The sequence below is a fragment of the Chinchilla lanigera genome, unplaced genomic scaffold (assembly GCF_000276665.1).
Source record: "Chinchilla lanigera isolate Chin_1 unplaced genomic scaffold, ChiLan1.0 scaffold00094, whole genome shotgun sequence".
In the NCBI taxonomy this organism is placed as follows: Eukaryota; Metazoa; Chordata; class Mammalia; order Rodentia; family Chinchillidae; genus Chinchilla; species Chinchilla lanigera.
In genome coordinates, this window is record NW_004955495.1 from 7726586 (window position 1) to 7727939 (window position 1354).

Consider the following 1354-nt stretch of genomic DNA (forward strand, 5'->3'; position numbering starts at 1 on the left):
ATAAAAAAAAATTTTAAAAAGTAGGGTTCAAAAACGGAAGCCTGTGGTTCACCAACTGCACAACCTGACAAAAGTTCAAGTCCTGCCTTCACACAGCCCAGAGAATGGGTTGAGCCATGACTTCTAGATGCCAGAACCAGAAATCCAGCCACACAAGAGTCATCTGGGTCAGATCCTGGGATAAAGAGCCCACCTGGAAAAGCACATCTGAGGCTTGACTCAGCCTCAGAATCAGAGGCCAGAGGTCAGAGGTCAGAGGTCAGAGGGGGAGACTCGAGAGGAGGGAGGCAGGCCAAGAAGGGCCAGGAGCAAAGGGGGTCCACATGGGGAGGGCAGAGCCAGAGACCCTGAACAGAGTCCTTGCTTGCCAGCGGGCAGTGCTGGTCCTCTCTGGGCTCAGTCTCCCATCTGGGAAATGGGATGTTGACCACAAAAAGGGCACATCTTGTCTCCTGATGCCCAGAGTGGGGGTCTTGGCCCCTCCACAGTGCCTCCCTGTGCTCAGACCCCCAGAGGGAGGTGATTTTGAAGAATGGAGCTGTATGATAGATTCCTGTGGCAATCAAGGGAATATTGAGAGATGCCCAAACTTTCCTTCCTCCATGCACATGATTTCTAGCTCTACCAAATCCAGCTTCTGGTCCCGCAGGCTCCTGGAGCCCTCAGCCAGCTGGGTACACAGATCCCGCTCCTCCCCAGGTGGATCCACCTGTTGGCAAGTCCATAGCAACAGGAAGTTAGGTCACTGGGCCTGGCCCTGAAGGAGCTGCTGAGCCCCAGCCCCTCCTCTCTGTGCTTCCTGACACCATGAAGCGAGCAGTGTTCTACTATGTGGTCCCCACCATAATGTTCAACCTGGCCACAGGCCCAAAGCAATGGAGCCTGAAACCTCTGAAACCATGAATTAAAATATACTCTGCCTCTTTATAAATTAAAGTATCTAATCCACCTCCTTAAGGCTCCCACAGTGCCACAGCTGGAAACCAAACCCTCAACACATGGGCCTTGGGGGAATTAAAGATCCAAACCATCATAGATATAGATAGGTAGATAGGTAGATAGATGATAGATAGATACATAGATACATAGACAGACACTACTGATTCTAATTCTCTGGAGAACCTTGCCTGGTATACAGATGAACTCCAATTTCTTTCTCCTTGAATCTGGGCTGTCTCAATAACTTGCAGGACTTCAGAGTCTGGATTATAAGAAGACCGACAGCTGCCTTCCTTGGAATACTTGATCCTGGGCCCAGCTACCATGTTGAGAGGAAGCCCCGGCAGCCCCGGGAGAGGCCACATCAGCAGGACCTGATGCTATTTTGTAAAAGGTTGTCTGTCTGTTAATGTTT